The following is a 15,497-nucleotide window of genomic DNA, read 5'->3' on the forward strand; positions in this document are numbered from 1 at the left end:
ACAGCCTAGCGAAACGAGACGGGAAAAGTGTTCACAACATTCCTTCGAACGTTGGGCCGAGGCCTAGGGGCTCGAATGAATGGGTTTTTGCGGTTTCGGTTTCGGGAATGTTTTCAAGCTCATTAAATCCTTTTGATTTGAGATTGGTTTCGGTTCCGGAGAGGGACGGCCATGAAAAAACGAAACGGAATGAAGGCTAAGCCAAGTGTTTAGCGTCAGCGGTTAAAGCAATTCGAAGTAGCCTAATTGGGAACCCCGGAAAACCCAATGGAAAATAATTTAGCAACCGAAAGCTGCCGAAGCTGATTGATAAGCAGATATCCAGCTATCGCACGCCAGCTACCAAGCGGTCGGCTGTTTGTGTTTGTGGCACGTGTTCGTATGTCTATTTATTGGTGAGCTTAATTTTGTTTTGTGGCCCATGCCCGCCCATTGACTGTGGCCGGCCGGGTGTTTACATTGGTGGTGAAATTTGCATTTCCGTGCTCCGCATTCGGCGCCAATAAATTGCACACCGGAAGGAGATGGATTAGAGTGTGAAACGGCCGACGCACAAGGTGTGTTTGTGCGTGTTTGTGTGCATGGTTAGTTGTGGCCGCAGGCCGTACACTGGCCCGTGACAAGGCACTAATGCCTACGATAATTATGGCAATTGGTCGCTATCAATTGCGATTATAATTAATTGATGCGTTTACTGATGGCCCCGATAGAGTGGGTTGGGCTAAACCATGTTCGGAAATTATCGGTCGCTTGGTGCCTTTGAACCGCTTTGATGTTTACCAATGGTGCACGGAATGGATATTCGGATCGAGTTAGAGGACCCGCGCTTCGAGCTCCGTGCGCTCCGAGCTCCGTGCGCTCCACGGAACGGCTTTAAGTCCGCAAAGCGTCGGCCGGTGGATTCGGAACAAATCGTTAGTTTTTTACGTCACGTCCTCGCGACGCTGCAACAATTGCGATGCGACAATTGAAAAATGCGTTCCGCAGCAGGACCCTCATTAGTATGCATTGCGCCGGCTTCGTGTAAAATCCTGCCAACCATGTCCAACCGTAATGCGGCCACGAACAATGGGGAGAAAAGGGGTTAACAAAATGCGGTGCCCCTGCACTGAGCTTTTGAACGAATCACGAAAAAACGGGTGTCCAGTCGCGGATCCGCCGGAAACGATTTCGGCTCCAGTTTCGGCACCATTTCCGATACGAAGCTTCGTTGTGCGTTGTCGAATCGTGCCCTTATTGACCGATCGAATCGACCAATGTACAGGTATTTTTTGTGTTTTACAGGGATCGGTTCAGGAGCTTGTTTCGGGGATAAATTTGAATATTTATTTAAGACTTTCTACACACTGCAATTTTATAGTGATCATAAATTTATGCTTACCAAACTAATCCGGCAGTTGGTTCGATGTCGATCAGACGAAGCTCGTTTCGATTCGAGGCTCTCTATATTAACAATTTAACATAATTTTCCGATTTATTTACCATAGCTTAATGCAGAGCACTTTTTGTGTGCAAAAGCCCCCACCTTTTCCGATGCTTCATTTATGATCTTCTCCTATTGTAATTCTAACCATCGAGAAAAAAAAACGTAATCCTGCTTGCACTGACATGTCTCTACTCCCAAAGTGATAAATTTATATAGAGGCATCCTGTTTATTAATCCACATCATTCATTCGCATACGAAACAGTGACACACTGGCCGCCTTGCACATCCGCATGGCGATAATGTAGTCACATTAAACATTGTGTCGGATGCGCTCCAATAAACAATGTTATGCACATACTGCTGTAGCGTGAAGTAAAATGGTGTGAAATGTACACACGCGCGAGATACCGGCACATTTCGTCCGGATCCTCCCGAGACTTCTTTCATCCGGAGCGCCGTGTGCCGGACAAATGCGCGATCCGGAGCATAAACATTTTTCGCCCGCTTTACCACTGTCAGGCTCTCCGGCCCAGAGCCCCAGAGACCGGCGGCGGGTGGCACACCACATTTTACGTCCTATCGGAGCCAACACGGTCGTCCACGGCTAGTGGCCAGGTGACCAGCATCATGTGACCGTGGTGCATAACCATAAAACATGCTTTGGGTGCCGGACCGGGCCAAAGATAAATGGAAACTCTAGGAGCGCCGTCCCCGGGTGGACTTTGTGTGGAGCCTCCGTCCCGTCGTGTGGCCGTCAGGCTGCCAGATGGCTCTCGGATTCGCGTAAGGTGGAACCAGGTGAAGCCTTTTATGGAGTACGACAGGGATGGAGCCCCGGGTTCTCGGCATCACCGAATGGACCTCATTAAAGTGCACCGGCGCTCGGACGACCCGGACGATGTGCTTTATGTTTCGCAACCGAGCTTCGAGCGTTGATGGCGCAGGATTAGCTTTCCAAAGGGGGGCGCTTCCTTTTTATGCGGCGTATCCTTTTCGGTGTGCTGTTCGTTTGGCACCGGTTTGACCCTCCGGGGGAGTGAAAGTGACTTTAGCATTTGATTTAATTACCTAACCAACGGTGCTGTAACCGAACTTTCCGGTGGCCGGGTTCACGCCTGTTTTGTTTAATTTTCTTCGAGATTCGGGCACTCGGAAAGTTCGGACGGCACCGGCAAAGGTTCCCGCTCTGACGGAAAGCTTTTAACGCCTTTACGGGACTTTGTTCGTGGAGTGGTTGTTATCTACGGGAGTTTTGGAGCAGATATTATTCCGTAGTTCTATAACATCGCAAATGTCTGAATGACTGCAATAATGTGGAAATAACTTTTATTCCTGTTTTAATAATAATGCTTTAGATGTTTCCTGAAAGCTCTTGGAGGTAGTGTAGGTAGTCGAAGTACTACTCTCCCAGATGCACTTATTAGCGGTAGAAGAGTCCCTTTTTCTTGTGCACTTAACTCTTGCACAGATGCGCTTCGTAGTTGCACTTTATGGAGTAACTTTCCGTAGGTTTCCGTCGGAACGGGTGGCTCTCAGCAGTTTCCTTCATCGTTTTTTACAGTTGAGCTAAACGCCAGTTATGCACATAAAAATAAGTCATGCTGCTGCAATGAAATATATTCTTTCTTACAGTTTGCTGTTTGTTTAAAATTTTGTATTGTAAGGGAAAATTGTGTTTTGTTTTCAACCACACACATTTTGTTGAAGAAGTGTCTCACCTAAGTGCGAGCCTAAGTTAAGCAAATGTGATATACGATGTTTTCAGTTCGATTTTGGGTAGTTTTAGTGTCCCACCAACATGATTGATGGTCCCGTGCCAAATGCCGACAGTAAGAGTACATTTTGGTCTTCCGCGTAGACCTCCATCGGTTCATCAAAACCCACGATTGACTGGATTACTATTAATTGCTCGGAGCGAGCGGACCCGATGGGAGATTGTCAGTAGGTAAACGGGGCCCGCACCGGCCAGCAGGCCAGCAAATGCTGTCACTAATTAATCTTGTACCGTTGATTGGATTTCCCGGTACTGCGGTACTCGAAACGGAACCGATACGCTGTCCACAGTGCCATTGGCAAACGGAGAATGATTGGCCAGGGTTTTTATTTTCTCGCTCTTTCCGCTCCAATTCCTTGCCGAGCTCGAAGAAAAGCTCAAAGGTAATGAGAAGAAAAAGCTTGCCCTTTCCGGCGAGCTGGCTTAGAACGAGCAGCGGTCGCTTCGTTTTATTTTCTTCTCGGCCAACTAAGAGGCAATTAATTTCCTTAATCCCCTTTTTTCTTCGGCTGCTTCCGGGCCACCGGGTCGTGAATGAATTTTGGTCGAACGAAAATTGAAAGCTTAAACGGGCGAAAATAATTAAAAGATCTTACCGACATCCGTGTGAACTTTTAAAGCGGACCAAACAGAGATAACGATTGTTTTCGAGATTCTTTTCGCTCGCGACCGGGGTGGCTGGTGACAGGACACTTGAAAGCTTGCCAATACCACTGGGCCGTGCCGTGTGAAGTAGCGTTCCTTGTGTAAATGAAGTGTCTAATATATCAAAGGAACGACCGCTCCGGATCACCGGAGATGTAGTTTCATCATTCTCATTTTATAAATTAATTTAAGTTCAAAAGGATACGGCAAACGGTAAATTATTTTAAAAAATGGTATGATACTTCCAACACACGTACATAAAAATGCGATGCCAAATCTTTTAAAAGCTCTTCCCTGCTAGAAAGTCCGCTCAGCAGAATGTAGTAGGAAAAAGCTTTTACTGCTAAGATTTCCAACAAATACTTGGAAACATTTAGCAAGTCCGGATAGTGCTCTAAAACACTGCGCTGGTGCATTTGTGCCATTTTGTGTTTTTGGCAAATGAACGGAGCTTCAGACGCGCCCCAAACAATCCTGTTTTTGGGCCTGCGACTGCCTCATTCTGTGATGCTTCGCGTTCGAGCCACTGCATGAGGTTTACCGTTTGCTCTCGGGAAACCCGCAAAAAGCGAACACAAACGTCAGGCGTGTTTCGCGAATGCACTATGCACCGGGGAGATTGCAAGGTGCAGTTGCATTGTTCGGCAGCACACCGAACGCCTCCATCGAGGGCGCCGGTTTTGAATGATGCAAGATTTATGTGCACTTCACGCGGCCGCGCATACATGCTGCTGCCCCTGCACCGATGCTCCGTTTTTCCGGATCCATGCTGAGCTGCGCCGCGCTGCCGGAGAGTTGACTTGTGGTGCCTGGACCGGGACCCTTTCCCGTTCGGGCTCGGGCGTGCTGATGTCATCACAAATGCATTTGAAGAATAGTAGAAAAAAAATTGATATGCAAAACCATTTGCATAGTGATGCAGGTCGCCAAGAGCGAGCGGAGCGGGCGATCGCAAACAGTGGACCAGTGGCTTTCTCAATATATTTCGTGAGAAGCGAACCCACGGTGATCTAAATGTTACTCCGGCATCCGGCCCGGCAGAAGCCGGATCCCAAATTGCCGTGGCCCACAATCGTCTGTCATCAATCACTGCAAACTTGGTCCACACGGGCGCGGTCCCCATGTTGGCTCGGTCCTAGTGAGAATGGGGGCGACTTTCTAAGCGACGCGAAAATGTCCCGCGCTGCATCCGAGATGGTGGACGAGAATGTTTCCGCCAGTACAAACATGACAAATGTTTTGGGAGATTTTAATAATTCCGCGTGCCGCAGCGACAAATGCTCGCCGTGGTTTAGATTGGAACCGACCACAGGCGACAGTTGCGTTTTGTGCTCGTTCGCATGAAATGTTTTCTATTCCACGGATGCCTATTCAATAAAAATGTTAATTCAGCCGAATTTTTAACAATGGCCATAAGCCGCCGCAGGAGTCCATAGGGTGATCCGTGTTCGACTCACCGGCTTTAGACAACGAGCATCGCATGTTTACAGACCATTTACATCGAATGGCGATCGGGAGAAAAACAGTAAAGGCTTTTTTATATTTACTGTACATACTTTTGTATACTTTTGGAGCTTTTTAATTCGGAAAATACTTATCTTGACTGAAACTTAATAACAACTCCTGCTGAAAGCGAGGATGCTTTAAGATGGAACAGCAATAAAGCAATTTATTCGAGGTCGTGTAAATAATGCTGTTTGCTGTAAAATTGGTGTTTGTGATAATCAATGTATAGTATTTAAAAAATTCCCTTCGCTTACACGCCGAATGATCGTGTTGTCGGATGTCAAACCCACCATGCATCTACCTTCACAGGGCTCGGGCTGCAAATTATGCAGTAGCAGCAGGTTTAATCGTGTTTTCGGTTCAAGTCGCTGGCTCCATGAATACGGCTAATGCATTCAAAACAGCCGAGCAGTAAAAGCCAAGTAATGTCAGCGACGCGGCCACCACCGTTTGTCACTAGCAACCGTAGCCAGCAGCAGCTCAGCTCAGCTGTTAAGCTAATTTTTCGGTTTGTTGATAATTCGCTTTCATTTACATACGGATGTTGACGGTGGCCCTAAATTGCGAGCCTGTCACCAGACGGGCGCACGAGTGCAGAGTCTGAAGGGCCTGTCCGTAGGATTACTGGCAGGCCCGCCTTACTTTTGGGGAAGTAACAGCGGAACACCAAATGTGGCTCCCGAAAATGGAGCGCATTGTGCATTATCCGTTTCCACGCTCCACGCGCACAGATATCATCACCTTTCAGTCGGCCAGCCAGCGTGGCGTACCGCCCTCTCATTTTACATGGCCCGAATCCTTAGCTAGGATTCTTTTCGCGTACGGCATAAAATCATAAATTCCCGGGTAGCCCGGTGCGTACCACTTCACGGGTTTGCTGTTGCAACGACGGGTCCTGAGCAAAGACCCGAGCGGACCGTGCCTGGCGAGGTTGTTCCAGAAAACAGTAGCTCACGTACGCCCCGGGTCGGGCAGCAGCAGCTCATCAACGTGTGGTTTTGTAACGAGATTTATGCCTGTCTCGATGGCTACGAGCACGAGCGTTCCGATCTTTTGGTGTATTCTTTCCGCTCTGTAAGTTGTTTGGGCACGGACACGCGGATTGGGCCGGAGAACAAGAGCCTGGGAAAACCTCTTCTTTCGAGGAAGCTTTTTGCCCTTTTCTATCTCAATTAAGGGAAGGCCCCCGGCCAGCCTTGTGTTGCCTTCTACTTTGTATTAGGATGGAAATCAAAATAGTACCTTTCGGATGTCGGTCGAAACTAAGCTTAAAATGCTGATCGCGTGACGGGAAATGATAGCTAGTATTTCCGGCAAAAAGTTCCACATTTTCAACAAGTTTCCTCAGCCGAAAAATAAAACACAAGTAAGGAAGGATCACAAGATAAAAGAGGTCCTCGTAGTGCACATCGCTCAGCGAGGGGCGAACTTTTCCGATCGGCGACCGAGTTTTCGGTACACGCGATGCTCACCGGAAGTGGTGCAAAATATTAGCCATGTTTGCGAAACATATTTCACCACTCGACCGAGCCGGCCCGCGGGCGCCTGGTGTGGCGCAAACATGAATATTCCGTTTCGAAAACTTTTCCCCCAAAAGCCGGCCAGCCAGCCAACCCGTCCTTGCGGAAGGAGGAAAGTTGCGAAAAGCGATGAGTTACTGTGCGGCTGCAAAACGATGCTTTTGAAAAGTTAACGCTCACTAAAAGCGCCAAAAGTGATGTTTGGCCAAATTTTATTTGCCGATTTCATCTTGTTTCGCTATCTGCCGAGGGGGGGGATTCGTGATTTTACATAAATTTTTGCTGCGGAGCGAATATTTTCCGACGGCTCAACAGAAAGCGAGTCGGCCTTCTGCGATGTTTGTTCGTAATCGTCACAATTGTACACGTTGCTGCAATGTCATTATTTTAAAATCTAGTAGGCCGACAGTGCAGATAAATACGTGTCCGAAGGACATTTATACTGCAGCCACTCATTCGTTGGCTTCAAAGTGATGTTTCACCCATTTCCTGCAATCGTGTGATAACCGGAGTCCAACCGGAGCAGAAGAGCCAACACACCGTATCTTAGCCAGCCAAGGGTTTTAATTTGTAAAATGTCGCTCAAAGCGTCAAGATAAATCACCGTCAGCCACCGAAGCGAATCGAGCGTTGGTAAGCCTTAAAAAAACGATGCAAGTCATAAGGACGCGTGGCACGCGTTGCCAATCTAAGCCGCAACATAACAATCCTTTCCTCTTTCCAGTGCGGACCAGGAATCCTGAGCACCCGAGGCAGAATAAGTATTCACTCTCGGCGAGACACGGTCACCGGCTCTCGGATCGACCCAATGACGCAGTCAAAAAAGGATACCCAAAATTCATCATGGACACCGTGGGCCAAGAAAGCGAAAGGTTTTGTATGTTTGAGTTTTTTTTTGCTCTGAGCTCCCCGTTCTTCCTCGTAGCGGAACGCCGGAAATTGGACTGGTTCAGGATCTTAGGGTAAATTCACACCCATGCGGGAGACATTCCAAGACACCGATGAGCGGAGCGTGAGTGAGGCGATTCCGAAAACGGTGAGTTTACGTGGCTAACAGTAGTGGACGGGAAAAAAAAACCAACAACGAGCCGAGGGGTCGCTGGGTTAAACGGTCGCCGTGTGAGATTTTCGCCCTAGAAATACTGTCACGCTAGGGAGCTCGCTCGAACGAACGCTCCTTGTGCACTCGGGTCACGTACTCGGGCCACAGGATGCTCAAGGACGCTCCGATGGTATTATCGCAACAAAGCCAAAAAAAACGGCCAAAGTTTACGGAACCAGGACCACCAGCTGTGTGAGTGGATCCTTGATATCGGGGCGGGGTGGCACAAAATTAGAGCGTTGAAGTTGCAAACTGAAAATATGCTGTCGGCTAGGATGGTGCATACTCCGTCTAATGGAATTAACCTGATGCCGGCGCGCTCGACGCGCTTCCCAGCCGGCGGCTTTGGGGGCCCGCGGCAGCAATTCGCCGAAGGAGCCCGAAGAGCCAAGAATTGTCGACCGACTTTTTCTTTGGGATTTATTTTAAGTCGCATTCTAGAGCGGGCCAGCGCCAGCCATGTGTGGCCATGTTGACGAGCATTCCGATGTCCCGTTTTCGTTGGCACGTCGGCATGGCACATTTCGCCCTGAAGTGGCAGTAATTGAATTGAATCGTTCTCAAAATTAGAGCAAATTTAGTTGACATTTTGATATGCGCCGAAAGCAGCAGCAGCAGCGGGGAACCATTTCCGTTGGACCGTCTCCGTCTTGTTGCAATCAGCCGTGTTGGTGGGACCAAAACCGGACCAAATGTGTGCCGGAGAACGACGTCCAGCATACTTCACATGCCGAAGGGCAACTATCTTTAAATTGAATCATTTCTTTCTGCCATCAGCTGCCGGCGGCGGTCTCTGTTCCCCTTCTTCGTGGCACTCGGGAAAACTCGCCGGATCATTAGTTTTGGGCCGACCGGAGGATGGTTTTCAGTGGAATGTCGATATTTTTTTTCTGGCATAGTGTGCAGTGAACAGGAAATACCACTGGCCCATCGGACGGGCGGAACTGGTCGAATGGAAAACATTTTTCTCCGGGTGTGCTGGGTTTGCCAGTGTGACCAATGGGCTTTCGTGGCATTCGATAATTCTCTCCGGCAAATGAGCCTAATTATCCGTACCGTGGTGTCTCGCCCGAGGAGCTATGTTTTTGGGGTAACGAGCCTGCGGTAATGGTGCTGAGCGATAGAAGTGGGCATTTCGCTATCGGGATAGATTAATCTTTGCCGGCCAGATTGATTGTGGCCACTATGGGTGGTGGGCGAATTAATTACCGAGCGGCCCACCCCCCGGGGAAGGTTCATAAGATGTGTCGATTATTTATGCTGGGCCGTGAATGTGAAGAAGGCTCGCGAGAATGCGAGGATTCTTCAGATGCGAGCACCGTGAGGTGCGCCGTGTTGGAACTGGGGTTGTGTCCGCCTGAATTGGAATTCTTTTGGTCCCGTATCACGCACCCCAAAACGGGTGGGGAGTCTAAAATATATTCATTCAGCCAACAGCAATCCCCACGGTTCTAAGCCCCAAAATTATGTCCTTCGCCAACGCCAACACGCCGCGAAACATGTGTCATCCGAAGGGATTTCGATGGTATTTTTCCAACAATCCGACATACCCATTAATTAGGGCTTCCTATGTGCCGTGCCTCCGATTCGTTGCCAGCCGTGCCATCCTCTGCCATAAACACGGCACGGCGAGCGGCGATGGGGAAATAAAATACAAAGCATTAATTTTTCATGCTTTGCCGTGACCAGGGAAAAAAAAGGAAAAACAGGAAACCAGCCACTCGGTCGGTCGGTCGATCGATTTTTCACTCCCGGCACACCCGGGAACCTAAACCCGGCACAGCCGGCCGGAACGTGAGCCGAAATGGGCCAATTAAAAGCGAATACCGGAAGCGTTTTGTTTTTGGGGCCGAATCGGTAATTAAAATGTTTTGCTGGCTGCGGTGTTGGATGGCGCTCTTTTGGCCCTCCGTGGCACGTTATATCAGCCCCAGCCGGAGGCGCCCTGTCTGCCGGTGGTGCTAAATTTTATAGTTTGGAAATGAAGCTCGGACCCCTGGCGGGCTTACGGCGTGATATTTACGTTTACGAGCGCTCGGAAATAACCACGGAAATGGCGGCAAAGTGCATTTGGGACGGCTCGCTGTCTTTATCTGCCCGCACGATGCACTTTGATGCACTGCACTTTGATGTAACACGCTCGGGTGTAATCGTGCGGAAGTTATTTACTGCCAGCGTGTGCGATGGCGTGGAACGATCGTTGGATGATCATTGTACGTGAATAAATAAAAATGTATGCAAACGCGAAACGCGGTAGCGTTTGACGGCAGACGGGACCAGTAAATAATGATCAGGAAACGAACACAAACAATGGGAGGATTTAAAAGTTTTGGGAGTCTGCGTGAAATAGGACAATTTTTTGGTGCCTGCCATACTGGATTTGTTGTTCTATTGGCGAACCAAACCAATTGGTATCCGTTTTGTCTGGAGTGAATGAGTTTAGATTTTTCCCGAACCAGTGCAGAACTTTCCGGAAAAAAAGTTGAGACAAACACGCGATAGTGAATGGGACCGCCTCAATAACAGAGACCAACCGGCCACTGTTTGCTCCATTTGTTACTGTCACGTGTTGGGAACAGAACACGAGAGACAGAAAGAACAGAGACAGAGAGAGACAGAGACAGTTAATACTGGTGACTTCTATTGGCAACGGAAAAAGAAAAACTCTGGTCCGCCGTGTCGGATTTCGGTGGGAAAGCTGCCGGCACCGGCTGCAGGTGCCGGCGAAAAGTGTGTGGACTGCAGAAGATAAGCTATCCAGCGCCTTCCAGGTCAGCAGCAGCAGCAGTATCAGGGTGGCACCGTGCCAAGCTCAATGGGAAAGTTTTGTGGGCGAGCAAATTAAATTTTTCCTCATCGATACCATACGTGTGTGGTGGAGCCGGACTGCGGGCCGGGGGGCGCCGGATGTAAGCAGTGTTTTCGTTGGTGGCCAAACTTTCTCTACGCCACACAGCCCACTCGGGTAGGAGGTCCTTTTCCCGGAAAGCCGTAGCGAAAGCTGTGCTGCAAATGTGACCATTCGCCGGGATTACTTCAGTTTGAATCAGTTTCTCATATTTGCACAGAGTCCACTGTAATGCCCCGGGCCGTCAGCCACTGGTGGAGTGTGGTACGGTTGCTACAGGATCCTTAATCCTTTCCGTCAATAAACTAATGTGGGGCGTAATTTTTGCCGATGATCGTTGCCAATTCCCGTTCCCGTCTACGGCACACCCCAGGCCAAAGCTTTTTTACGCAGCGGCAAAGCCAAAGTTCGGTTCGCCGGCAAACGCTGGTCGCTAGTTAGTGAATTCGAAGTGTCTTTCGCCATTGCTCCCGGACCATCCCGTTGTTTAGCGAAAGTTGGCGAACAGAAAAATGACTTCTTTTCGGAGTTCGTTTTCCGTCTGTCCGGCTATGCTCGGAAGGATTCCCCGGCTCGATGAAGCAGAGAGTTCGTGTTGTTAAAAATTGATACTCACATTCTGCTCTCGCCGAAGTGCGACGAGGAACACCGAAACCGGTTGTGTGTCAAAGTTTATTTTTGCTCAATTTCTCCACTCGAAAGGAACCCGATACCAGGACGCCGTGGGGTGCTGGAAAACGGAAATACACAGACAGCAAAAACATCAAAGCGCGTTCGGATGAATCGATATTTTTTAAATCGCCTTCCAGGCTCGTCGGGTCCAGGCTGGTCGTCCCGACAAGATGGCCCGGAGAAAGGGAGAAAGTTCAAGGAGTCACATAAACCGGCCGTCCAGGAGCTTTGATCGGTGCTAAAACATACCTTCACACGGTGCCCGGGGCCACACTGATTGGCCAGCTGGCTTGCTCGCTTGCTGACGGCACTCGCAAGCCGAAGAATGTTTCCGGTTGGCTGGAAAACGGAACAATCGAGCGGAAATAAGCTGACGATTTCGATTGTGTCAACGGAATGCGCGTTGCGACCCGATCCGATCCAAAACCCCGGTAATCGGGCTGTTTTCTTCGACTTTGTCGAGAGCCGTCGCTGCTTCGGTGCAAGCGGTTGATGCAAACAAGACCAGACCATTTTCTGCGCATTTATTGTAACGGAAGCATCGCTCGCTCTTTCTCTCTCTCCGATCGATCACCCCGGATGTACAATCAAGTGGCACCGGCCAACACGGCTGGGGGGAGGAAAGTAATAAAGTGGGCTGAGAAGCGCTTGATGTGAAATACGGCGAAGAAAAGAGGTTCGTTTCTGGAAGGCATCAATCGATGGCGTATCGGGGGCCCCACAAACTCCACCGTTTGTTGCTGACTTGGAATGGGTTTGGAAAGATGTAAAAGAGCAATCGGTGATTTAAAATCGGTTACTCTGAATTTCAAAGACGCTCTGCTCGATGCCATAAACTGATGCCGTTATCCGAGGTTGTATTTTTGATTCGGGGCCATTCCTTCCGATTCGATTGTGGTGCATTTCTATCGACATCATAAAATGAGATGTGGCGTAAACTGCATTTGTATTTTATTCGTTTCTTTCGTTCGTTCAAATATGTACCATTTTTTAGGATTAGCCAGGAATCCTCTTTATTGACTGTCCTCACTAAAATACAAGCACTGTGCGAAGCTTAGTATTGTGAGTACTTCCAGAACTTGTTCTCGACTACTGTTTTGGAGCTGTCAGTGAGACAGAGTTTGTTTAATGTAGGTCGATTAATTACTGTCAGTGAAGAAGTGTCCTGTGACTGTAACTGGTGAGAAGCTTCTTTTGAGATGATTTTTTCTTCGATTTTAAATTACAATGCTTTGCGGCGCTCTTAGACCTACTAGTCATTGATGATCATTTTATGGCGGTTATTTTATTCAGATAGTAGCTCAAAAAATGGTTTCAAGCTAATTCCACCAGTCACTTAACCAAATCTTGATGAGCAATTTTTTTGGGTGTGTTTTTGTCCTCTGCTCACTCACAAAATCCGCTGTCAAAGAGGGACCGATAATACTATGAATGTTAACCAAATTGGGAATTGCCGAAACAAACTAATTCTGTTTTTTTTTTTAATATGTATGCCTAACTACCAACAATGACATTAGAGAATTCTCTTGGCCAATAGGAGCTCTTAAAAATAGCAAATCAATATTTCTACATACGAAAAGGGAATCTAGTAGGCGGTGACTTTCTTGTAGATCCAAGCGTTAGCAGACCACTGAAGCTATGTCGGGTTTTAACGCTTCAGCTGAGTGAATGAGAAGTTAGTTAGTTGGATTCCAAAGATTCCATTTATTCTACACAATTGTATTTTGTCAGCGATTTAAAATTACAGCATTTTTATCACCAGAATGAAGTGTCAGAACAGAGGCATAGCTTTGTTTGAGTTGAAGGACGAAAGCGAATCCGTAACGCTTGTTTGCTGTCCTTAAAAAGCGCATCATGGCGCCGCGCTGCAGGTGGCCATACACAAATTTGAAAACTATTTTCCATAACCTTTAAAAAAAACTGTAATCCAGTGACACTCGGCACGGGGTTTTACGCTTTCCAATTACGTGCCGGTGGCGCAAAAGCATTCGGTTCCATTCGGACGGAAGGGAAAAACAATTTCCTTCTTTCGGTGGCTTCGTTTTCGGTTTTGTTGGTCTGTTACACACCCACACTAAACCGAAGCAATGGGATTACGTGGTGATACTATTCTGGATTCATCCCGGTTCCCGGGACCACCGGAACTCCGGTGCCGCCGATTCGTGTAGCCCTCGTCTCGCCGCGTTCTCGGGCAGCAGATAAGAGAAATCCAATTTAGCATATCGCCACACGGAACATCGGAACCCATCAATACCGGGGGCCGCGGACGAAACCCGGGTTTTTACGGGTCTTTACGAGCGCGGTGGCCATTGCGACGAGCCCTGGCATCTTACTTACTTACGAGCGAGTGCACCAAGCGATCGAGGTGCACCAGAAAAATCGAGTCCTTGCAAAACCGGGATGACGTTGCTAACGGCAATTTATGGCCGGCCGACTCCCGCCGGGGGCACAGAAACCAAGTAAACAGCATTAAAGAAGGGAAGTGTTGTGGGGGGAACTTGTTGCAAAAGGACATATCGAAGTGCTCGAAAGGGTGGTGATATAATGGCTCCGAGCACACCATGGTGACGATTCCTTTGGACGATTTTATAGCAGCAGCAGGCGGCAGGGACTGCAGGTCGTAACACGTGCCAGTGTCCGGTTCCATTTTTCCCTCCCCGAGTCCACCCATTCCCGATGCGGGTGTCGACAGGTGCGTCGGGACTTTGAAATAGTACGAACCAAGCGCTATGGATTGGAAAAGTGCCCCAACGAGTTCCGTTTGCCCACTGTGTATGTGACGAGTCCTGTCCTGTTGGGCTCGCAGCAACAACATCAATTCCCCTCGTTCCCCCGCTGGACGGGTAATGGTCCTGGCAAATATGAAAATATTACACAATAAATAATCGTATAACATGACGCCCGGGGTTCGGTCCCGGGGTGGCACGGATGCTGTGCATACGTGTCCCGTTTCCTGTCGCAAGGTACACAGAGATAGAAAAACAAAATGCCATGTTCAAAAGACTTGCACTCCCGGCATTCGTTCGTGGACGGTCCGTGTGAGTGCATCCTGGTCCAGGTGCAGCCATTTCATTAACGTTCTGTTTTTTTCCCTCCCCGTGTGGTGAAACTGCTGAAGCTAAGTGAAATATGCTGGCTTATGTTTATCCCATTTCCCAGGTCCGGTCCGGTGGCAAGGCTATAAAAGAGCGCGCGGGCAGCATAAAAGAACCCGAACCACAAACCAAACATACCAGCAAACTCCCGGACTCTCGACGGGGTGGAGTTGTTCCGCTTGACCACATGAAAACACCACTTCCACCTCCGGACCTTGCTTCATGCTGGCCACCTGGCTGGCTGGCTGGCTGGCTGGCTGGCGAATGGCTGCTACTCCTTGTAATCCCTCCGACTCGACGCCCAAGATCCGTATCTGGGGCTTCGGTTGGCTTTGTGGCCGAGGCTCGGATCGGATTTGGGCCGTTTCGTGGCTGGCCAGGATCCCGGTGTCAGCGTGGAACGTGGAATGCGCTTACCGTCTATGTTGGATCTTCCATTTTTAAAACCTCAGACAGAGTGGTGTTTAAAGATTCAGCGCCCACAAACACTGATAGGCACTTGTCTCTGCATGTGTGAACCACACTTTGGCGCCTTTTTGCGTTATGCAACGTTTGTGTTGATAGGGGAATCGTGAGGCAAAAATGTGTTGTTTTTTAATTAACACAATTCATACACACGGGGGCAGGGACCTCCATTTTCGATTCCGGTTCCGGCAACAAAGTGTGATAATATAAATTCCAATTAACAATAATTGGACACACCGGGACACCGGGAATCGTGCGGCAGCTTTCTGCCGCTTTTTTTCTTCCCAATGGCGCGACAGATGGGTTCATGTTGGCTCCCAGCATAACTGTGCATAAAACACATTATCATAATTAGGTTTGCGTTAACAATTACCGTGTGCGCGGCGTACGCATCAAATTAACGTCGCGCACGGTTATCGAGCGGATTGATGGCGCGCACGGCT

This window comes from Anopheles bellator, chromosome 1 (assembly GCF_943735745.2).
Source record: "Anopheles bellator chromosome 1, idAnoBellAS_SP24_06.2, whole genome shotgun sequence".
NCBI lineage: Eukaryota > Metazoa > Arthropoda > Insecta > Diptera > Culicidae > Anopheles > Anopheles bellator.